This window comes from Nanorana parkeri, unplaced genomic scaffold, assembly GCF_000935625.1.
Source record: "Nanorana parkeri isolate BGI_ZX_2015 unplaced genomic scaffold, ASM93562v1 scaffold153, whole genome shotgun sequence".
Lineage (NCBI taxonomy): Eukaryota > Metazoa > Chordata > Amphibia > Anura > Dicroglossidae > Nanorana > Nanorana parkeri.
In genome coordinates, this window is record NW_017306421.1 from 1,846,783 (window position 1) to 1,871,436 (window position 24,654).

The 24,654-nt window shown below is 40.8% G+C and overlaps 1 protein-coding gene across 1 annotated transcript in view; it reads right to left on the reverse strand.

Moving 5' to 3' along the window:
- CHRM1 (cholinergic receptor muscarinic 1) overlaps positions 1-21,417 on the reverse strand; it is an 80,496-nt gene extending 59,079 nt beyond the window's left edge. The window contains exon 1 of the mRNA XM_018554293.1: positions 21,368-21,417. The gene's annotated coding sequence lies outside the window, so the exon portion shown is untranslated. The remainder of the gene's footprint in view (positions 1-21,367) is intronic.
- Between the last annotated feature and the right edge of the window lie 3,237 nt (positions 21,418-24,654).

Here is a 24,654-nt window from a genome sequence, read left to right on the forward strand (position 1 = left end):
ATGAGAGCCAACAAACTCATTGACTATTTATACACAGACACTAATTGCAATTTAAAAATCCACAGATGTGGGAAATCAACCTTTAATTGCCATTTCACCCTGTGTTTGTCACCTTGTGTGTCTGTAGCAAGGCCAAACATTCCAGTGTATGTAAAGTTTTGATCAGGGCCAATTGGGTGATTTCTGTTATCATTATGATTTAAAAAGGAGCCAAACAACTATGTGATACTAATGGATAATGGATAATGGATTAATATGATCGCTATCCTTAAATAAAAGACAGTTTTTTGGCATGATCAGTCATATTTTCCATATCAATGCCAAAATGTAAAACATGTTACTTATGCTATGTATACCGTCTTTAAAAAGTGCAGTTATCCTGTCAGATGTAGGTTTTATTCATCAGCAGGGGTGATAAAACAACCGTTTTGCTATTTTAGAGTTATACAGCAATAGATTTGTTTGGACAGCTTTTCATATACTGTAAAAAGTAGGTGCCATGAGAAAACTGCTGTTTGTCATATGGTTTTGTTACCATTCAACTTGTAGCTACCAGCCTATATTCACAGTTGTTCTACAAAAAACTGTAATAAGAAATGCTTTATCGTTACTGTAAAGGGAAATGCCAGTGTATTTCTAACACCGAAAATGGTTAGAAAAATTCACACTGCTGCTTTGCACTCATCGCATTGTATCCCTACATTTAGTGCATGCTATTGCATAATGCACTTAGCATCTGGTACCATGTGCAAGGTGCTTTGTGTTGCCATTTATTTGAATGGTACCCCAAAGCACTACGCAGCGCCATGCATTGCAGCGCAATACCCTGTGTTTAGCGGTGTGTTGATGTATGCGCTACTTTTTCCCACTGTGCCGCAATACAATGCAGCAGTGTGGAAAGGCCGTTTTATCATCTAAAACATACCTTTCGACTCTGAAACTTGAGAAAGAAGGACACCTTGGGGAAGGAGGGGGGGGATGTGTGGTGTTCTGTGCCATAACTGGGCATGGCTAAATTGTGCTGAATATTGGGCATGACTTAAAAGAGCATAGTTAAATAGAGTCTGAGCCTACATACTATATGCACTGTACACAGTCTACAGTCCTTGTGCCCACCAAATACCCCAGGAAAGAGATCACTCTGCCACTCCGCATCTAAAGAGAGCTGGAACTGGGTGCTAGATCAACTTCTCCAGCACTTGGTTCTGGGACACAGCCTGGACCCATAGGAAGCTGTAATTGTGTTTAAAATCCCAGGACAGTCTCATGGCATGCAAGATTTACCATAATGCCTGATAAAGGGACCCTGAATGGCCCCGAAATGTTGCTTGATGACGAGATGTGTGTACATCAATAAAATGACCACTTGTTGAAGATTTTACTTTGGTGTGCTGGTGATATACTTTACCATTTCTATTTACGATAATGACACTTGTGGATATGTGCTTAGGGCAGCAGTATAGGGGGCAGCACTAAGCCTTAAAGTGGACCTTTACCCATATCTTTAAAAATAACAACAAACACACCTTTAGAAATGTTTAGTAATGACAATCTACAAACAGATACCTCTAGATAATTGCAGGCTTTGTATTCTTGGCACACCTTTGCATACCTTTTCTTTCCAAGTCTTCTGGCAGTGGCCATGTTAACTAAGGGCAGATTACTAGCTCTCCATTTGCTTCTTTGAACTCTGGCACATGTGACTAGACATGTGACTAGGACATGTGGCCATGCACATCATCTCAGGGGAGGAAAATGCCTTTCCCTGAGATCTCATGAGATTACAGATGATATTCCCAGCAATGCTCTGCTGATGTAACCTTCCAAAGATGCAAAACTTGGCACATTATATCACCAGAACTGGACCAGGAAGTAGATGAACTCTATTTGTATGTAAATGAAAAACAAGTTTGTTTCACTAATGAATGGAAGATGATTTTAAGTCAGCATGCAGAGCTGCATGCTGCTGTGATTTTTAGTAAAAGGGGGTGAAAGTCTGCATTTTAAAATGCAGACTCCGATTTTCTTACTTACCTCCTCTTTTCTAGCCACATATGGGCATTTATTGCTAAATTCAGCAAAGAAACTGTAAGGGCCACGGGGTGCAGAAGATGTTTAGAGTAGTCAGAATACTCATTGTAGTCCAAGAAACATGAAACTATCTACCTTTTTTTAGTTTGTTGGTCTGTACACTGGAAAAGTAGCTGTTACTAAGCAAGGCCTCCAATTGCAACCTGGCATTTGTTTTTACTAAAATACTCGAATGACACAATATGGAGTCTGAACAAAAGGTTGTCACCATTGAAGTGTGCCATGATTTATAATTTGTCCCTGGGGACAATTTTTCCTATACTTGTTTTCATCACTGAATCTACATGACATAAACTACCAGACTTAGTTTTTTCAGCATAAAAAAACAAGTGGTTAGGAATAGATATGCCCTATTTAGCATAAGAAATGGCCCCTTGAAGTTATATTTTTCTGTATTACTCTCTAATGTGACACAAAAGAAAGACATGTTATAGGATTTTGTACTGTATGATATTTAGTTTTAATGTCATTTATGTTCTGTTTTTAAACTGTTTTTTACTTTTGTATTCCCCTGTAATGTACTGTTGTCAGTGTTTTTGATGAAGTATCTATAGCCAAAACTTTATTTGTTTTGTTTTAGATAGAGAAAGGGATACTTGGCAATGGCAATAGAATGGGGCGAAAGGGCAATTTAAAGATGGCGGGCCTTCTGTTCTTCCCTTCAGCCTGGGGACCAATGTGGACAAAAATCCCAAAACTGTAAACATATTTTTGAATAAAGTACTATTAAAAGACAGGTACTCACAGGCTAAAAGGAAAATGTCCTTATCAACTCATTGCTGAACCATACTGGATATGTATAGCTCAATTAACTATGTATTCACACACACGTCTCACAAGAGCTTGGCACCAGCCTGTGGTCTGTAGTAAAATCAGGAATTGTTAATGTGTTTCTGAGGCCATGCCCCTTCATCAGAGCCTTTCAGGCAGAGAACATGCAAAGGGTTAGGGAACATTTCCATATTTGAACCCATAGAGGCAAACCTGGTTCTTTTCGCAAGATACATTGATGACATCCTGATCATCTACAGCAGTTTGTTTAACATTGTTGTAATAACCCAAATCAAATTGAGTTAACTCATTCCTTGACTTAGAATTGGGCCATGGATAATGGAGACTTTGTATCATGAACGCATTTTTAAACCTACATTAGAAAGCTCATATCTGCATGTAGCAATTGGAAACCATCCCAGATGAATCTGTAATGTCCCAGAGGGACAATTCTGTAGACTTAGAAAGACGTGTACTTAGGACAAAGATTACATTGCACAGGGAGTCATTTTACAATTACATTTTGTAGAGAATGGAAATAAACTTATATTTCAAGACGACAAGGCAGTTTGTCCCGTTTTATGTTCACATGTGCTATAGACCTCCCTGTCTTGGATGTGCGCAGCCTATCACCAGTGAGACTCTGCTATTTCACTAATGGTACATTGTGGTTGTAAGAGAGAAGACTCAGTTGGTGATTGTTAGCAGGGCCGTCTTTAACGCAGCGCAAAAGGGGCAGTTGCCCCGGGCCCAGTCACTGTTGTGGGGCCCAAAGCAGCTGCCCCTTGAGCCTGCAAAAGATGCACACGTGTCACGTTCTATTTACTATGCGATCCGCATTGCATAGTGTTGCTCTGCCCCTGCCGTATGCTCCATAGCACGACCGCGTGATGTGTCAAGCGGGGTGACGTCCCCCTATGATGTCTCCTCCTATCTACTCTTTTGGAGAGCATAAGTGCATGGCGGGGGCCCCAAGAAAATGTTTGCCCAGGGTCCAATCAATATTAAAGACGGCCCTGATTGTTAGTACTGAATTACGATTTATTTGAATTTATTTGAATCTCAAACACAGCAATGCACAATGATGAAACATGAGCTTAGTTGTGTTATAGAGAATAAGAACAAAGAAATATTATGCTAGGAGTAGAAAATATATGTGTATATAAAATATAGATCTGTATCCACATCCCACACTAGACACATCCATCAAATATACTGGGACATAAGGGTACCAAAAGAGCATTGCATGGCATCAATGAATGCTATGGTCTTTTGGTATTCTTAAAAGAATTTGCGTATTTTAATTTTTCTGGTATAGTTAATACATTATGAAGCACAAGTTGTGTGCTATCTACATTTGACTATTAATTTATTGGAAACAAATAAATGTTTATGTCGTACTCTATAAATAATTGTAATAAATCAAACATTAAAAAAATGACAGCTGAAAGCTTGCAGGTTGCTATTGACAAGTGTTAACAACTGTTAATTCCCTTTCTGCTATTTTTTAAAATAACACCCTCTTACACGCTTTTTGAATACAGCTTGCATTATTTTACTATACGTACTATACTATGATTTAACGAAATAGGGCATTTTATTAAGTGATCTGTTTTTTTCTGCCAGTGACCCATTCACCCGAAATAGACTGTAAAAAAAAAAAAAAATCTGTGTGCAGCTCTATGTAAAATTGTGTGTGTACAATGCAGATAACAAAACATAATGTGGCGGCTCGCTCGATGGAAAGAGTTGTTCTACAACATTAGCTGATTTGTGAGTCACCCTCTATTTTCTACAGAGAATAAAACTACTCCACAGAGACTGATTCAGACGGCATGGAAAATGGAGAGAAAAAAAAAGAATCTTGCTTCATCTTAAAATTTATTCCAAAAATACATTTACTGATATATAATTTTATGCAAATTCAACTCGTATAGTTAATAACAGTGTGCCAAATATTTCACATTGTGATGATGATTTTAGTTTAAGCTTCTTTTTATAATATCATCCTGATAAATGTGACGTTTAAGAATCTACAGATTTCTTATAATCAAAAAGCTCTTTCCGCATATCCTATCAAATATTCCTAGATAAGAAATCCCCTTTACTTTCCATATTCCTAGCTTGAGTTATCTTTGGTGCTAGAATAAATTACTAGTAATTAGCATATCGCTCCCTGTTTGTGAATGCATTTGTGGCTTTGTTTCTTAACACGGCATTACAATATGCATTAAACCTACATGTTCAGGCTGATGGCGCCGCCCTTCCCCTACATCATGGTCCTTATTAGGTAACAACAATGAAGAGAATATGACCATTTCATAAAAGTGCTACAGGGCACAATGACTGTGACATCTAATTACTGGGGATCACAAGGTGCATGTGACTGATTTATTTATTGCAGAAATGTATATAGCACCATCAATTTACACAGCGATTCACATTTTGTATATTCACATCAGTCCATGCCCTCAAGGAGCTTACAATCTTTGGTCCCTATCTTATATGCATACATGAACATGCATATGCAGGTTCAGTGTAAATAGCTGTTGGTGCATTGCAGGAATATGGGGCTTAAAGTGGCATTCAACTACCTTGAACTGCAAACCACCATGAATTCTGGTGACAGAGCCAGTAGGGCTCCCTGAAATGCTAAAGCCTAAACAGCTCCAGTATGCAAATAAGAGGTTCAGTTCCTCAAGCCATGCTTGGCTATGCCCCTCCCACTTCCTGTTCTCCACTACTGGGCAGTGAGGCAGTCCACCAAAAGTGCAATAGAAATGAGGGGGTCTTTAGAAAGTGAAGTTAATATTTGTGTATTAGACCTCTCTGGGTTTTCAGGCTACTGGGGGGCCTCTACAGGCTATTTGATCATGCATGCAAGCATGCCTTCAGTGTGGAGTAACTATACTGAACACCAGTTTACTTTTATGTATAAAAAACAGACTTCTCATCAGGACACACTGCTCCCTTCTGGGTCTTCTGTCCTGCACTGTACATGGCTGATAATTGCAATCAGCCCAATGTGATTTCAGTCCAACAGAATTAATAAATACTGAGGTAGATTTTCATACAAACAGTCAAATGAAAAACCTTGTCATAACATAATACATCAGTAACTTGAGGAATGTTGTTCAAAATTTTGTTTACGAATGGTGTTTTCCAAACCAAAGCCACGTTCACTAAGAATTTATAAAAAAAACAAAAAAAAACAAAAGCCACAATCACTGTTAAAATTGTGTTTGTTTAAGGAAAATTTTCCATACTGCTCCTTTGATTTTTTTGTCACCACGGTCAACAAATGATCATCAATTTGACCCTATTGACTTAAAAAAAAAAAGCGAACAATCATCCCTAAAACAAATGTTTTTGAACAAAGTTCTACTTAAGATGTGTGTACCTCCTACTTCTAAACTCTAGTATTTGCTTTGGGAGTCACCTAAACACCAGTCTGAATATCTGCTCTAAAATTTATAAATTTGCGTAGAAGAGAATGACTTAATTGCACCTTTGCATTTATTTATCACTATTTATACTAAAAGTTGTCATATTGGGGGTGACAGCATTTTGAAAAATGCACAAAAAGATCAGCTAAGACCAGCTAAGAAAGCGATAAAAAAAACGTTAGCCCTTATAATAAAGGCTTGTGTACCTGGGTAATGCAAAAGTATTATCTATAATGCCATAATGTATTTGACCTATAAACAAAAGGATGGAGCTTGCTGTCCGGCAGCTGTTGTCTGCAGTAATATTTGCAATGGGGGATATGGGAGAGAAAGAAGTGTATACACAGGCTCATCTTCTCATTGTAATCTCATTAAATAATATAGTATTTATATCTCTATTCAACTGTCCACTTCTCAATAATATGTTGCCAAGTGAGGGTAAAATTATAATATATTGTTATGTGGTCTTCATTTTTCTCATTTCCTCAGTATCATTTAAAGTGTATGCTAGCCCAAACCTTTTTTTAAATTAATTTAAAAGGAGGACATAAACTAGCGTCCTCCCGTGACCCAAAGCTCAGTATATCGTGAGCTACAGCTCGCAGTATACAGAAACCGCTGCAGCCGGGACGGATCCCGACATTACTGTCGAGAACCACCCAGCTGCGTGAGTGACAGCTGGCTCTGCCTTTCTAGAGGCAGAGCCAGCTGTACCCGCCCCCTCCCCCGTCCGTTCCGCCAGTCAGCGCTGGAGGACCGGACAGTCACGGCTCTCTGCAGGGACATGATTGAGAAGTGAGCGAGCGACGGTATGTGTTCGCTCACTTCCCGATCTATTGAGCCGACGTGTGACAGTTTCATTGTCACACGTCGGCTCAAACTATGAGGTTGAGTGAAAATAACTCACCTCATAGTTCTCCTTTAAATAAAGTGGGAAGGATTAGGACCTCTGGTTTTACTACTATTCAATGCTATGTCAGGGCCTGTGTTAACAGGCGTTGGGTGTTAATGGCATCAGTTTGACAGCAGTTTAATTTACTTCTGAGATCATTCATAATTTATTGACAGGAGCATTTAACTCGCAGTTGACCTCCTTCTGACCTACATATGACTTTCTGTGACAAATGGCAGGTCTGATCCCACTGTACTGCCACCAATACGTGACGATACATGGTTCTGAACCTACCTTGCTGATACCAAAACGTGACGATAACACTCTCAGCCTCAACCTGCACAGAGATTTTCCAGCTCGTGGGACAACAATCTAAGGGCAGCAGACTGAGAATCATTGTCACTGGGGTGGGTTAACTCCATAGTTAACCCTTTAAACACACAAATGGATGACATCAGAATTGCCTGACAGATCTATACAGTATATTCATTATTAATGTATCACCCCCAGGTCCAAAGTTATGAACGTTGGGTGAAACTTGGATACTAGTTTTATTGGCTGGCTAGTTAACGGTCAACTGGCCCTTATCAGTCCAGACCATCTATGTGTATTGACTGGGATTTGTCAAGTCTTCTGGCTGACACTTAGTGCTTTATTGTGCCCCATTAGGAGTGGGCCATAAAAAGCTATAACACAAGCCTGATAAGCATCTCTTGTGCTTTGGAATTTGAAGACTGTCTAAACAAAAAAAAACATATGTTGTTTAATGGGCAGGAATGATAGTGCAGTAAATTGTGACAGTTAACAAAATGTAATTGTTTAAGAGAAAAAATAGGTCCAACAATGAATCTGAATTTGCTTAAAAAATGACCAATTACAGTGCAAACTGAATTCTCAGAAGCCTACCATTAGTTCAGGCTGTCTGTGACATATCCTCTACCAAGATGGCTGCCTCCACACAAAAACACAATGCAGAACAAGAAATGGTAAGTCATTAGTTGGGAAAAGATAAGCTGCCGGGAGTGTACAAGCAATACATGTGACTAGTCCTTTGCCCACTACTTGCCTTTTTTAGGCAGCACAAGTTTACTTTAAATAACATTCAGTTTACCCTCCTGAACTGAATCCCAGAGACTGACTTTTTTCAATGGTTTAGCTATGTATTGGCTAGGCTCAGTGTAATGTTAACAATCTTATCAATGTTTCAAAACCTTGGGTCATTGACTTAGAACAAGTGTACTTTACTGGTCATGTGCTTGCTTAATGACTCAAGAGAACAGCAGGCATGGAGCCCTTACCTTTAAACACAATTCAGCAATGGCAGCTACCATATGCCCCTTCTTATAGGATCACCTAAAAATGGAAAATCAGTTTCATGAAGAAACGCAGTTTGGATGCACAAGACAAACATCTGTTTTCTTGGAATAATGCTAAAATAGAAATGTGCATTATCTGATTATGAATGTCCTCTGTAATAATAGTAGGGCAGGGTTACCTGTTCCTCCCTTTAATTAGTGACCTATTTGAACTGTACGGTATCTGTGACTGATTAGGTGTAGAAAAGGATTGGACTGAATCTAATTAACCACAGAACATGTGCAACTTTGATAAGTTAGTAATTAGCATCATGAGGTTGTAGTATAATTAACACTTTATAAATACAGAAAATGAGACAACAGTGCTTATCACCCTAGACTATCTTATTTTAATTAAAATATGAAAATTAAGTTATGAGATCTTACATGACATGCCCATCCTTGCTTCCTTGTCCCATTCATAGCTGGGACTTTTTTTCCCAAAGAAGCCCAAGTCCCCAGCCTTCTGTATTATGCTATTTATTAAGTGCACTGCATTTCCTGGTTACATTGAGATCCCCTGCACACTACTGAACATGTGTTCCAGTGAAAATAGGTAGGCTTTCATTGCTTAAAGGAGAACTATGAGGTGAGTGAAAATCACTCATCCTCATAGTTCAAGCCGACCTGTGACAATGAAACTGTCACACGTCGGCTCATTAGATCGGGAAGTGAGCGAACGCATACCATCACTCGCTCACTTCTCGATCATCTCCCTGCAGACAGCGGTGACTGTCAGTCACCGCTCCCTGCAGGGATTCCCCCCTCCCTGCTCTGATCCTCCAGTGCTGACTGGAGGAACGGACGGGGGAGAGAGCGGGCACAGTTGGCTCTGCCTCTAGATAGGCAGAGCCAGCTGTCACTCACGCAGCTGGGTGGATCTCGACAGCATTGCCAGCATCTGTCCCGGCTGCTGCAGTCTCAGTATACAGCGAGCTGTAGCTCACGATATACTGAGCTTTGGGTCACAGGAGGACGCTAGTATATGTCCTCCCGTGACCCTTAAGAGAACTATGGGGAAAAACACTATGCTTAAAGTAAATCTGGAAAAGCAGAGCAGGCAGAGCAAAAGGTTCACTTCAATACAGTATAGACCTCTGCAGACCACATACTTGCCCTCTTCTGTTCAGCCTTCTCCCTTTTCCACTTCTGTTCAGCATTCTGGAGTGAAAGCATCATCCTGTGTATGCTAAAAGCCACCAGAATCATGGCTTACATAATACTATGGACTTCCCTGTAAATGGTTCAGCACTGTCACATGGGTGAGTCAAATGCTACTCCATACCAAGATGTACTGGGCAAATCCTGGCATCGAAAGGAGCAGCATGTGAGTGGCAAAGAACAGGTTTGCTTTAAGGCCTTATTTCAGTGTAACCCTAATTATCCTGTTTAGCTGGTTTGTAATTTGCTGTGAGATGTTGATTAATGGTTTTGTCTTTTTAAATACTAATAATAATAATAAGGTGTCTAGAATTAACAGTTAGTAATTATGGAAAATTTACTCTATATGTTACTGACACATTTTAGGTAAGAGCTATAACTGTACCAGACAGAAACCCAGCTACAACCCTATGTTCCAACTTAAAGTATTACTTATGAGAGTTAGAAAAAAGAATAACAGAGAATAATACATAGTCTGCCATTGCCAAAAGATCTTATACAGGTATGCAGATCAAGAGCTCTGACCTCACTTGGTGCATGTTTCTTCTATGTCAGTTTTGGAGGAAGGTAACGCAATCTCAGCCTCCATATTTTTATTAGTGTAAGTTCCCTTTTATGAGACCCTGTCACCAGACCATTAGTTTCACTGATAATCTTTTCATTAGCTTATATGTGCATTAACATATTTTACGCATGTAAAAGCCTCCCTTATGCAGAAATCCAAAAATCTCGAGACTGCTGCTGGGCACCATCGTCTTAGATGTGATGTCAGCATGTCGGAATCTGCATGATCTGCCCGGCACGACTGCAGTGCCATTAGAAAATAATGTCACCACCAGCACAATCAGCGGTAGTGGGCGACTCTGTGACCGCATGGCAATCTGCGCAGTATCTTGCACGATGGCCGCGCGGTCACAGATCACGCAGGTGTGAACCTGGCCTCAAGTAACTTTATAATAGTTTTCTCCTTCGCTCCTCTTTCAGCAGCTACATGCAGAGAGGTGAGAGGTAAGGTGGAGGGGCTGAGCCAGTAAAGACAGTAATTGGACAGTCCTAGAAGAGGAGAGGGCTATAATTTGCTAGGAGGAAGGAATGTGCTAGGAAAAGCACTCTTCCTGGAGTGGTCAAATTCCCTAGCAAATTCACAGCAGACTGCAAGTGAATAACAATTCATTTGTGGAAAGGAAAAACTATACAAGTAAGAATTTAAAATATTTCATGGTTTTACCTGCAAGTTGGTGACAGGGTCTCTTTAAAGTGGTGGTGATTTGGGGTCTATAAATTTTTTTGTATTAGATTATAAAATTGGAGTTTACATCAGAAAGTTGAATTAGGTTAATTGATACAAAGTAGCAATCAGGATGAATGTATATGTAGCGACCGTGCCATATGCAGTTGTGTCTCTAATAAATTTAGAATGTGTTACTGTTGGGCTGTAGCCAGCCTCAGCATCTGTTTATCTGCTTTTCAGAGTTTTGCAGGTCTTCCCTAGGCTCAGTGGGTTGATTGCTTTCGCCTGTTACTTTGATGGATACAGTACGTAGTTTTGGGAGGTCAGTCCCTGAGTTATTAATATTTATCTGATCCAGCCAATCCCTGAAGAGCTGTGTTTAGAGGTATGACATGGGAGATGATAAATGTTGGGGGCACCTTTCCAGAAATCTCTCTCTACTGGGAGTTCTCCCTGCAAGGGGGATTGTTGAGGAAATTCTGTCAGGGCCCTGGCCTCAGCATGAGCCATGTGTTGAAGGCCCTGGGTACTGTCACTTGCTTAAGTGCATGTCTAAAAGAAGCTGGGATGAACAGATACACTCTTGCCTGAAGAGGGTCGCAGAGGAGCTGGGTGGAAGCTGCGGTCTGGACCTTTGAAGAGAGATCTTTGCCTAGGGGCTCAGGTATTTTTGTATGCTTACAGAGGAACAGAAGACTGATTCAGGAGCAAGGAAACACCATGACTGCTCTCAGATGGTCACCGATTTATCTGGCTGTCCTTTGTCTATCAACAACTACTTTTCAGGGTTGCTGTCATAGGGCCTACTGCTGATACAAGTCTCTGTCCTTCATTTTTATGCTTTAGGTATCTTGCACCCCTAAACCCTCTCTCCTGTATTTGAGTACTGCAATAAATAGTCAAAAGAACCAAGAGTCTGGGGCCTGATTGTTGCCAGAGGTTTGTTGATAAGCTGCTGGGACCAGATACACAGCAGGTAGTCATTGGACAGATAGGAGCACCCAGAATTACCAGCAGCTCCCTAGAGAGTTACCACTACAGAAGGTCTTCCTATGATCCACATAAACCCCACCCAGGGGCAACACTCCCCACTTTTCAGGGGCCTGAATTCAGACATACCTGCTGAGACAGTCCACGCATGGGTGGGCATGCTGGGCAGGAAGATACCTTGTGTCGTAAGCATCTCCTCTTAAACATAAACATGGAAGACACTAGGGCTGCAGCTAATGAATATTATCATAATCGATTAGATGCCCTATTATTTGGTCCAACAAATCGATCGGTTGCATTAAAAAAAATCTCTTCTCTCCCCCCCCCCCCCCACCCTCCAACCAACTAACCAATACTGAGAATAGTTGCCAACTATGCTCATAATCGATTATTATCGATTTAATCGATTAGTTGTTGCAGCCCTAGGAGACACCTTTGACTTTTTTTAACTAGATTCCATGAAGCTACAATCTGTCACTATACACTGGCGCTGGCCAACCGTAGAAATTAATACATTTTTAAAAATGTGCTCAGCTGTCAGTTCAACCCTTTCACTCCAGCATTCTCATGTGAATGGATTTGTCCAAGTGATGGATATTTTTCTTTATACATATATTAAAAAAATTGTATTTAACATTCCTTTGTGATTAAAAACCAACCTGCTCCATAAGGCTTACACAGTCTGATAACACTATACCCAGAAAGTCTTAAGTAGCTGGGTACTCTGCTACGTTTAAACCAATCCAGTGGCATAACTAAAGTCATAGCAGCACACACAGCTGCTATAAGGCCTGGGAATGTGAGGGGGCCCCACTATTGAGGTTGTTAAGCCAACAAACACAGTAAATCAGTGTGCATGTAAAGATAACACAGGTACAATGCTATATTATTAACCCTCTGAAGTCTCCATTCTAGAAGAGGAGAGTCTTTGAAGTTACTAGTCACATTGATCGCCTTCTTCTGTGAGTTGATTTATTGCCTTCTGAGCTTCTGATCAACCTGGCCATCTCCCTGATAATAACCCCATATGCAAGGCTGTATTAAGGGCAACTAATATACCAAGCATAGCTCCTCAGTGGTGCCCCCGCTCGGCTCCTCCATTACTTAATGAGAAGACATTAAATGTATGCGGCTTGTAGCAAAGAAAATACACAGTACTTCTGGTTATGGAGCCACATCTGATCACTCCTCTTCCTTTCATTTGACTGCGCTGGTACTTGGTGATTGGCCCAGCACTGCCACAAGGGGTAGGAAAAGAACCTGGGTCTTTCTAGGCAAAAGCAGTAGGGAGCTAAGGAAAAGATGAGTATGTGCACCTAGGGAAAGGGACAGCAAAGCAAACCTGTTGCTTTGCCCTGCACAATTTAAAGTGTAGCACCCCTCTGACCCACCAAATACAAATTAAGTTTCTTGCTGCACTCCTTACCGGGATTATCATTACAAGTCTGTAAGTGGGTGCTTGAAGTGACTGCAGATGGCGCCGCCAACGTATAGATGTTTGAAGGGTGGGCACAGTTCATACCACTATGATAGTTACATAGTTACATAGTATTTGGGGTTGAATAAAGACATACGTCCATCAAGTCCAACCCATATAGGTCCACGCATCATCTCATTCTTAGGGATACTGGTATCCCTGGATATTACGGTCCCTCAAGAAATTGTCCAAACGTTTCTTGAACAAATCTACACTCTTGGCTGAAATCACTGCCGATGGACTGGAACTACGGTAGCCCTCCGCCCATCACATGGTACCCTACCAGTCACTAAGGATTCCTTAAAAACTAGGAATAATGGTCTTGTTATAACCTGGCTTAATTCCTTAAGTACCTTGGGGTGAAGGTTATCTGGTCCAACTGCTTTATTTGCATTGAGCATTTTAAGTCTATGTTCTATTCCGCTTTCCGTCAACCATTGTGGTATATTATCGCTTGAACTATGTGATTTATCACGTACGTCGAACCCGTTTACCTCCTGAGTGTATACTGAGGAGAAAAAATTGTTCAGCGCCTCGGCCCTCTCCTTGTCACTTGTGAGTAACTTCCTGCTTTCATCCTTTATTGGGCCTATCTGCTCCTTTCTTACCTTTTTACTGTTATATATTAGTAGCTTTTCGCATTCTATTTTAGCTTCCCGAATTACTAGTTTGCATTTTTTGTTACATTCCTTGTATTTAAGGAATGCCAATGCCGTCCCTTCCATCTTATATTTTATAAATGCCATTCTCTTTGCCTTAACATGTAGTTTTACAGTTTTATTTAGCCATATCGGTTTAGTCTTTGATCTTTTGTTTTTGTTACCCAATGGCATACACTTTGAAATGGCAAATGATGTGGTACAACCTCATTGCACCATGGTGTGCTCGTAGAACTTGTGACAAAAAAAAATGGGATGCGTCTTGATCGAATGCAACATTCACACCAGCAGCCAGCTAATGGTGTGAACAAGTCCTGAAGAGGGGTGCATTGGACTCCAAATTGACCATGCCAGCGCAGATCACACAGACTTCAAAGGACAGATGAAAAAAAAGCAGTTCTGTCCCAGTAAATCCAGAACAGTTGGTAAGAATGATATTCTTTAGTAAATCAGGCTCATTTAAAGTTGAAGTAAAGCATTTTTTTTAAAAAGGGAGGGGGGGGGGGGGGGGGGACTCTCTGTATATGTAGTGCTCCCCCCTTCCCGGTCAGCGCTATCCCAGCACAGGATAACACTATCGGTGGCTCTGAAGGGGTGATCTACAGTAAACTTAACTAATGGGTCTCCCTGTCTTTCATCTATAAGAAACCTAAATTATGGATCCACACTACATCAGCCCACCTTGGTACTAGGGTCGGTTTCTATGGATTATGACAGCTCTGATTCTTCTGGTCTAGGGATACATTTGCTTGCTGCTGCCCATCAGCACTTACCACCCTTCTGTTGAACGACTGAAGTGAGGTCCAGACTGTAATTATGATGCTTGAAACTTTTATTTGCAGAACTTCAGGGAGAGAGGTAGAGGAGAGTTAGGATCATCCAGGCAGATGTAGACTCCATGGCTTTCAGAGAGTGTAGTTAATGTTTCCATTCACAGCAGGTCGAACACCAGACACAGCATTACATGAGGTAGAAGTTACTGATCCTTGTCTTTAGCAGTAGCAACCACTGGACCTGCTGCTACCAGGCTGCAGGGTGATCCCATGGCTAGTCCCCAGGCTTTTTAGGCCTAACCAGCTCAGGCAGTCCAGCGCAGCCTCCCCACAGGTAGGGCCCGGAGGAGGAAGAGAGAGCTCACGTGGTCCGCCAAAAATATTTATCTCCTCTCCCACAATGCACCACTGGCTATCATTCAACAGTGATTGGCTGGAGATGGATATCTACTCATAGCAATCCCATTGGTTGCTCTGTTCTATCACCAGGCAACACCGTGCAGTACCTCTGGCAAACAATGATATATTGTTGAGGAGGAAAAAAACCACATGAAATAAAACTACAAATTGGTATCACCACATACAATCTGATAAACACTAAATTTAATAACACCCTTTCCACTAGGGTGCTACATATATACATACTGTATGTATACATATAATAGTTGTGCCCTGCCGTCTGTTACTACTTTGCATAAAGACAATAAACTTTCTGCATTTTATACTGAAACCCAGATTGCTGTACAGATCCTAGTACAGAGGACTGTGTGATTTTAGTCTAGGAAAGGCAGCTCAGAAGCAGTTGATTTTATACAAACAGGTACTTTTTGGTTATGCTGATGTGCCCTGTTGAAAAGACCAACAATGGTAGCTGCTCTGATCTGTTTAAAACTAGCAAAAAGGAAAGGGACATGTGAAGGTGAATATACAAAACAATAGAAAAGGGGTCCCTAGCACAGTTTCAAGCTAGCCAGCAAAAAACCTGACTGCTGTTTTTCAACAACTCAGGTTAAAAGCAGAGGTTATTGTTGCATACATTTGCAAATACACGTGGAAGCCACGCTGCCATGTCATGGCACCTCTGACAAGTGCGGTCCCTAAAACTGGCGATATATCCTGAAAAGATTTCTATCTGGGTGCGGCCCTGCTGGCAACACCCGGCTTAACAAATGTTGATTGAAAAATTGAAGGAGGTCCCAGTTGTTATCCATTTAATGGTCCAATGCTTTCGAAACTTCCTACTTTGCTTCTTTTCCTCTTCTACCTTCTCTTTCCACTTATCTCCTTCTCTTTTTTTTCTATTGTTTCACTCTTTGCTCTTTCTTCCTTGGCCCCTCTCCCCTTTCTCTCCCTATGACCCCTCGTTTGTGCAACTACTGGCCTATACCCCTTTTGTCTGACCCATATAGAAAACAGTCTTGGGCGCCTTTTCCCACTATTCTTCATCCTAACTAACATGTTGTGTTTCAGGCTTAATTGGGTCTGAAAGATTGAATTGCACTGCTGGGATGATTTGTTGACCCTATTTCCTCCTGTCCCCTGATCCCTGTAGGGCACTGATTCTCAGTTTACATGTTTATATTTTATACTAAAAATCTAATAAAACTTTGTGAAAGAAAAATTGAAGGAGCCGGGCGGAAAATTGCAGGCCAAACAGTGGCTACAGACAATTTTGAGCAATCATTGTTCAGGTGTTTTGACAGCCTTGGGTGCCAACTGTCAGAATACAACAGCTGTCAAGAGAGTTGGGGAGGATGGGTGAATGGAGTAGGGAATTGAGTGCAACTGAGTCAACTGAGTCATGGGCTGAACGCGATATCTATACGTGTATGGCCTGCTTTACCCAAATTATAAAATGGCACACCAGTCAAGTTTCTAAGTGCACCCCCAAATCCTGTTATATGTTCCCTATTGATTCATATGAAGTGTGAATTTTAATGACAGGTCCACTTTATGGTGATAAAGTAACACATCAGAGATGATCATTGTTCTAGAGCTGTGACCTTTTCACTTTGGACACTTCTATTTTTACTGCAGTTTCCTTCTGCTTAGCCTCTACTGAACACATGTAGAAACTTCTCAGGCAAATGCAATTTGTAAAGTCAGTAGGATTTGCAATATTAGTGTTGTCCTAGATACATTTCATTAAAATATTCTTAATACAGAGCTCACGCCATTTAACAATAGAATAAAGTTACCTTTAAAAAAATGTTCTCATATAGTACATTTCACTTCAGCTGTCATGAGAGGGCCTCTAAAAAGCAATGTTTTAATGTTTACATGCATCCAACACAAGGTAGTCAGTTTAACGACTCATGTTTGTACAAGGAGAAATGTTTCCTTTTCACGGTTACTAGTACAAATTACAATTGCTGGAACAAGCCACAATATTACAATGTACCCAAGGAGAAAATAAAATAAAAAACAGGCTCTGGGTGCTCTTACTGTCATTTTATGTCTCTGTGTGACATTAACCTGTAGTGGTTTTTGTTTTCGTACAGCAGGAGACACCCTGTTCAACAAATGGAAGCACGATGGGGTTAAGATCCTCTATGTGTCTGATTGCCAAAGCTCCAAAGGCCCTGGGGAGATGAGAATAAACAGAAGCCGCTCTGCTCGTTTATCATCTTATATATACACACACACATATACACATACACACTCAAAAAAAAAGTATATATATATTGAGAGATATATCAGTCTTTGGGGTCTATTCAAGAAGCTGCCGAAGAATCTGGCCGTAGCTTCGGGCGACCGAAGGGGTGCGGTAGAACCGTAGAACCGAAGGGGTGCTGTACGGGCTATTCACAATAGCCAGTACAGCTCCCGATCATGGCCGAGCGGCTCAGCCGAGCCGAACGCATATGCATCGGCTCGGCTGAGCCGTGCTGAAAGCCGAAGCTGGCCGAGTGGACCTGCCGGAGGTTCGGCTCAGCCGATCCAGATGTTGGATCGGCTGAGTCGAACTCCTTCTGCACTTCAGGTCGGCCGAACATGCTGAGCATGTTCGGCCGACCCGAAGCCACACGAAGCAAGCCGATGTACGGCTGATTTCAGCCGATGTACGGCTGAAATTAGCCGTACCAACCTGAAGTGAATAGCCGAACAGTGTTCGGCTCACTTCACTTCAGATCGGTCATTCACTCGGCTGCACCACACCATACCAATTGGCCTCTTTAGTTGGGTGCTGGAGCACCTAGTGGATGGTGCCACAGTATACTAATAGAGGTTACGATGTCCACACACCTTTTAGCATCAAAATGTAATCTTTATTGTAGTTCTTGCAGCATTTGGTGAAATGGCAATGTATCATAGCCACAAAGGGTCCCTTCGTCAGGCCCTTTGTCTGACTAAGGGACCCTGCATGGTTCTGATATTACAACAGTCATGGTGATATCTCCTTGGCACACCATACCAATATGCCCCTTTTAGTTGGGTGCTGAACCAACTAGTGGATGGTGCCACAGTAAAGGATATGTTGTCCGCACACCTTTTAGTTTCAAAATGTTGTCTTTATTGTAGTTCTTGCAGCATGAAGTGAAATGGGACACTGCGTGGTTCTGAACATATCCAACACATCTTTTACTAGTTAAAAGGACAGTTCTGCATAATGTTTGAAGGTATTCAGAGACTTGCGTATGGTTCTTTGCGTAGTTCAGACCATTGATCATCTCTGTTTTAATGAACGAGCAAAGTTCACTGTAAACTGTTTATCTACATAGGCCCCACAAAGGTGTGGAGACAATATATATAATAAACGTTACTGCCCTACGCACTTTCTGTTAATCTGGCAATTGCTGCATTGGACAGAGGGACACATCTGAAAATGTTGATGCCTATGTGAACTCCTATTCTCAGCCACTCTCTGAGAATCAATCAGCCCTGATTTATTATTATTATACATGTTTTATATAGCGCCAGCAGTTTGCGCAGTGCTTTAAAGTTATTGTAGCTCAATTATCCACCTGGGTCCCACAGTGGCATTATTTCCTTGCCTAGTTTTCTCTCATCCATAGACTGCTGGGTTTTATACATCAGGGATACTTTTTATTCCCAGTCTTTCCCTGATGGTTTAATAAAAGGCAGTTTAATTAACATTTAAGATTTCTAAATAAGGTACAACGGAACGTAAAAAAGTCCAGGAATTTGAAGTATGCAGAAAAAATGGTAGTTCATATTTGGACAAAATCGATCCCACTGAACATCATGAAAGATTAAGAAACAGGACCATGACCCCCTCCTTCTGGAAACATACAACTCCTGTATGCCAGCATGATTAAAAAAGGGCTGCAAGCATGTAAGTCCCCATTTAGACTAATGACAGCCCATACACCTTTAGCAGCAGATAGGTACTTTACGATTAGGCCCACAAATGTGCCACCCTCTTATAACACCAGCCTGATGGTGTTATAAGAGGTTTTGGAACAAGTATGTCTCACCACCTGCCCTGCTGAACTGCTGGGAGACCACTAGACTCCTTGTTTCAGTGTTTCCCAAACCTGTGTGCATGTCCCACTAATAGTGTATGTTTTACAGGTAATACTGCACAGCACAGCTACAATAATCAGCGTCATAGCACAGCAATTTAGCTGTGACATATCAACAAAAATGAACAGCAGGTTTGGGCAACGCTGCCTTATCTCTCCACCATAGCAGTAATTAAGATAATCACAGACTTTTAAAAAATACTGCTAAAAAATGTAACAGGTCTTCTGACAGCATTTCTTATCAACGAATGAAAGACTGTATTAACCAAAATGGTAACTGGCATGTGGGAATCTCTCAGAATCCCTTGCTCTGGCCCAGTAACAAGTTTGTATGAGATTAATTTCCGTTCTCCTTCAGTATTTGCATGAACAAAAGTGACTGAAAAAACTCCCATGGTTTTCAAAATGAGCTTAAGGTGATGGGGTAAGTACCTTGGGGAGATGGCCATTACTGCACACTATGGGGTGTGTTTATAAAAACATTGCAGTCATTTGTTCTATGAAACTGCATGTACCTTTGTTCTATGCAAATAGAGGCGAAAAAGAATGTAATTAGTATATTTTCTTCCCAGGTTGAATGGAATATTAGAAAAATACCACATTATGGCCACTAGATGGAGCGGAGGAAATACATACTTCTTTCCTATGCTCCTCAGCTCCATCTAGTGTCCATATTGGAGTATTTTCTTGATAATACATTCGACCTGGAAAGAAAATATATTATTAACATTTGTTTTTGGAAATGTACATTCAGTTTGGCAGGAAGATTGGCTCTGATTATTTTTGATAAATACACTCCTATGTAAAATGCACTCAAACTACTGCATACAAAACTTTAGGAGAGAGTTACAGACCAAATGTGGCTTCCTGTCATTGCTCCAAATGGAGCAGCAGGTGTTCAATGACAGCTGAGAATGTCAAATTGTTTTTTTAATAAAGGAATAGTCAAAAATCGAGATAAGTAAAAATCGAGTAAAGAATTTGTTTCTAAAAGTGTGTTTATTTACATTGACTTTTAACCTTTTAGTGAATGAGTAGGAGTACAAGTACCTCTTACTCATTCACAAGGGGGGGGGCATCTGGGTGCCCCCCTAATTAAAGGGATACCCCAATACAAATAAGCCCCCCTGCCCGCAGACCCCCACAACCACTGGTAAGGCATTGGCACCCTCCCAATGCCAAGGGCACGTGGCCTGGTAAGGCACAGGGAGGGGGGCACTTGATCAAGGGTCTGGTAGGAATGTTAGAGGGGACCCCACGTTTTTCCCCCTCATTTTTTGGGGTGGGATTCCCCATTAAAATTCCTACCAGATCTAAAGGGCCTGGTATGGCTTTCGGGGGGAACCATATGCACTTTTTTTAAATTTCTAACTTGGGCGGTCCCTCCTAACATTCCTACCAGACCTAAAAAGTCTGGTATCAATTGGGGGGGGGGGGACCTCACTGTCTAATGTCTCTTTGCTGCAACGAAAATTCGTCCAGAAACGAAAATTCATACAGACTACCGCTAACAATTTTCTTACAATTTCGAACCCCCAAGCGAATTGACTTTCGGACCCGAATCCCGAAAATCCCGCCATTTTTTGGGCGGTTGAAGCACCCACATCATTTTGAAGACCATACGGTTAAACATAGTAGAGTCCCCATAGTACTCGCTGGCTATATGGTTACCAAACTGTATATACCTTATCTGAGAAAGTGGATACTGTTAATAAAACAGGACAAGGAATCACTGAGTAATATTTACATATTATATTGCCCTACATACTCTAAATGTTAGCAGCCAGCATTTGTCAGAATGTTTATCATATCACTGAGCACTGTATATTTATGATGTAGTAACTCTGCCAGGAAAACTGTCACAAAGTGTACTAGATTAATCACAAGGAGAACTTGGGACCGGAATGTAGTGAGCGTATTTTTTCTTGTCTATGAATTTGTATAATCTATATATCGTTCACTCAGATCCTTTCCGTGGTACAGGCTATAAGGGTGCACATATTAAATATTTTTAAAAAGTTTCTTCTTGCTCACCTCACACATATCCAAGCATATGGGCACATTTCAGCTATTGGAACTCTCCCCAAAAAAGGGATACATCAAAGCCTTGAATCTGAACTGAAGCTATGCTTCCTGGAAAGGTGAAAAATTTAGGTCAAGATGTGAACTTATGCTGCTTTAAATCACTCACTCTAATACAAAGGATTGCAAGCAAATAGAGACCAGGTTTGTCGCTTGTCAGTTCATTTACCAGGGCCAGAGTTACAAAATCATTTGAGAGCATATGGACACTTTTCTGTATGCGCCTTCCTGCCCTTATCTGTCCAATCCTGCATGCTGAGGTGCAAAACTCTCCTTTATTGAAAAAGATGATTGAAAGCAGATCATGTGACTATTTGGTATTGGTAGTAACTGGAAGGTCCTATTCAAACGTTATTATTAAAAATGAAATATTTTTGTTCTAAAATGTTGCTCTTTGGCCTAATCCCTATGACATCATTGCAAACTGTCCTATTATCATTAATAAATCCACTTGAGAATTATTTTTCTTAATTGCCAGAGATATATATTTTAAACTTGTGCTGTACAATAGAACACATACTCCACATACTCATATTCGCTATACCAACCATATGCTCACATTATATTTTGTACAGAACAGACACAGCATGTTTCTTTACTTTACTTTACATTTTAACTAGCAAATGTGAGCCCATTCATTGAACAGGCACACATAAATTCGATCCAAACCCAGCTTGTTCGCGGTTCAGTGAATGGGGGAACAAACTGGCCATATTTAACCAGTTTGCCTGCCTGAACACCCGCTGCCACGACGATACGATGACCTGCTGTCCGGTGATGTTGCTCCAACGATACTTTCTTCAAAAAAAGACAGATCCCTAGCCGAATTCTATATGTCAACAACCTGGCCAGGGATCCTGGGTGATGTCATTGACCAAATATGTTGATGACCAAATCTGGTCAATGGCCTCACCCAGGATCTCTGGTCAGTTTGTTAACAAGCAGAAGTCACTACCGCCACTAAATGATAGATCTCTGCCCGCTGTTTCTAAATAAAATATGTCACTTTTACAAGACTACATTGTACTGCTCCCTAACTTTACATGTACACATATTTCTTCTATGGGTCTGACACTTACCACAGACTGAAGAACAGAAGAAAGAGCAAGGTTACATGTCAAATAATTTAACCTATGGCAACTTTCTAACAGGAGCAAGATCTTTGTTTGGTGGAGGAGTAATAAGGAGAAAGTTTGCCTGGGAAGGTAAAATGGGGCTGTGAAACTATTATCACAGCTTGCAATACCACTAGCCACCATTAGAGGGAGACTGGCCCAAACTAGCAGGCTGAACACACAGGCAGATACAAAGCTTGCATACAATCTGGCACACTATAAGCAAAGTGATTTCAAAACACTTCTAAGATTCCCCAAGCTATCCTGTGAGCTAAAATCCTTGAATGATCACTGCCATGTCTGGCAGACATGATAGCTTCCAGACACTAACACTAGACTGCATGCAATCAGCAGCCACACAATGCACTTTCATACAGATTAACAGCGAATTCAAAACCGAGTATACAGGCACTAGCAATATGATGTAACAATCTTTCTAAGAGTATGCATTTTTAGTTTATTACACAGAAGGACACTTAATAATTTCTATATTTAATTTCCCCTAGGTGGGAAACACACTGAGAAGGTTCCGGAACTGCTGTGTTTCAAACACCCTCCTAGACAAATAATTTCATTTTGAATGCTACTCCATTTATAGAGGAAAGATGTAGGATAGACTTATCCTATTTGGCTAGTCACCTATGGAGGTGCCACCTCACCTGCTGTGAAGATAATTCTTGTAATTCTGATGTAATATTCTTCTAAGCAAGTAAAACTTAATTCAGCATTCCTCAAGATCCCAGTGCTTCATCTAAATACATAACCAACAGGTTTGTGAGGTTGTGGTTTGATCAACTTGATCTACAAGAGCAAGCCTACAGGTCCTGTCAGAGATTTGTTAGCAGCTATGTGTTAGTTCAGGTCTACAAGCCTATTCCGGTTCTAAAATAAGAGCATTTTGTCAACTTGGATGAATTAGGAACATATCTGTAATATTATACCACATTTTATATCCAATGTTACATTACTTATAATTCGCAGACCCACTTCACTCTCCCTCTAGTCCAATTCTCTATAAAAATGTTGTGTAGACTATGGAGGACGTTTGCACTTTTTTTAAACACCTGGTTAACTGTGAGCATTGCCAGACAGGGAATTGTTAAGATTTGTGTATCATTACTTAATATTGCATGTTTCATACCGCAGTGGATATACAAAAGCGTGAATCTGGTTACTATGTTTATACAGTATTACAGATACTTAAGCAGTGTTAGAGATCATTGTAATAGAAAATTATTACTGCCCACAGTTGGGCAGTTTGAAAACAGTTTTGACTGGGGACAGTCCCTTTTCGGTCGCTGAGTGAGACTTAGATACTCTTTGTCCCAAGGATCACAAAGTGACAGACAAGGGAAGACTTAATGGGCTGGTATTTGCTGAGGGTAAACAGTGCAGTTTGCTTACAAAATTCCCTCCTTCCTCCTCCGTGCACTCATTAACCACTTGACTTCCAGCCTGGTATAAAGCGTACTCCAGAATGGTATTAATGAGGTTAAATTCTATTTTTTTTCTCATTGTCATGTTAAAATAAAAAAGGTGCTTAAATCGAAGTGGAATAAAAGCACCTCTACAACCACTCTAACTGCATTCTGGGCATATGCAGATGGATGCATGTCTGGTCTTTTTCTACTTCAGCACATGAGGTGTCCGAAATCTCTGGTTGCACTGGTATAAAAAAAAAACAACCATAATCTTTAGCAGTGAGCCTTGCTCCACCTTCTCCTGTCTCTTAAACTTATATATTGGTCCATCACTGTGATGGGCTGACTCACCAGCCAACAGTGAGGCTTGGGAGGCAGGAAGTGGAGGAAGTGAAAAGCTCTGTATTAAGAAACCTACTTGATATTTGATTACCAGTAGGATCAGGGATTGGAGCACCTCATAGGCTAAGTAAGAAAGGTAACCTGACATGCGGACAGGAGATGCTTGCTATGTGGCAATACTTGCAGATTTGCTTTAAATAGTTTTTTTATGCTTTAATTGCTCCATAGGCTTTGCATGCTTGAGATCCCATGTGAAATTACATGCACATCCATAGAAGTGTACGTGTGCTGAGCTCTCCTCACAGAAGGTGATAGATAGTATGGGCTTTACTAGTTAATTACTTATCTCTGTAAAGGCCTG